The sequence below is a fragment of the Zonotrichia albicollis genome, chromosome 1, assembly GCF_047830755.1.
Source record: "Zonotrichia albicollis isolate bZonAlb1 chromosome 1, bZonAlb1.hap1, whole genome shotgun sequence".
Classification (NCBI taxonomy): domain Eukaryota; kingdom Metazoa; phylum Chordata; class Aves; order Passeriformes; family Passerellidae; genus Zonotrichia; species Zonotrichia albicollis.
In genome coordinates this window covers 142993277-142994291 of record NC_133819.1, presented here as the reverse complement: position 1 = coordinate 142994291, position 1015 = coordinate 142993277, and positions in this window count along the sequence as shown.

Below are 1015 nucleotides of genomic sequence, written 5' to 3'. Positions count from 1 at the left end.
CCATGTGGGGTCCCCCATGGGCTGCAGGGGCATCTCTGCTCCCCCATGGACCTCCATGGGCTGCAGGGGCATCTCTGCCCCCTCACAGACCTCCATGGGCTGCAGGGGCATCTCTGCTCCCCCATGGACCTCCATGGGCTGCAGGGGCATCTCTGCTCCCCCATGGACATCCATGGGCTGCAGGAATATCTCTGCTCCCCCATGGACATCCATGGGCTGCAGGAACATCTCTGTTTCCCCATGGACCTCCATGGGCTGCAGGGGCATCTCTGCTCCTCCGTGGACATCCAGGGGCTGCAGGGGCACAGCTGCCTCACCATGGGCTGCACCATGGGCTGCAGGGGAATCTCTGCAAGAGCACTTGGAGCACAGGGCTGTTTCCTTCTCAGTTTTCTCATTCCTCTCTGACAGCTTCTGCCCAGTAATTTTTGCCATTTGTTAAATATATTATCACAGAGGCACCACCGGCATCATTGGTGGGGCTCAACTTTGGTCTGGGGAAGGTTCATCTTAGAGTCAGCTGGCCCTGGCTCTGTCCAGCATGGGGAAACCCCTGGTCTCTTTTCACAAAGGGAACCCCTGAAATCCCCTGACTACCAAAACCTGATCACATAAACCAAATTAAGCAGTGAGATTCTGTTCAAAATATTTTGTAGGAGCTGAGGGTCCTCAGTGGCATATTAAATACCATTAAACTCTGTAAGATTTGATATAAACCCTTCAAAGGAGGCATCTTTCTCTCTGTTTGGAAACCTTGTGTTGGGTGCTTCAATGTTTTTTATGCTTTAAATCCTTGTAATAACAATTAGATAAATCAGTATGTATTATATTGAGGCTTACATTGTGAAATCCTCATTTTCCTTGGAGAAAGCAGTCAGCTCCATGACACAACAGGATGTGATATTAGATAGTGGGGACAATAAAGCTACCATGTAATGATGAATACACCCCACCTTGCAATGACTAGAATTTAAATAATGTTTGAAGTTATTGATTAACCCAGGTTTAGGTAGTA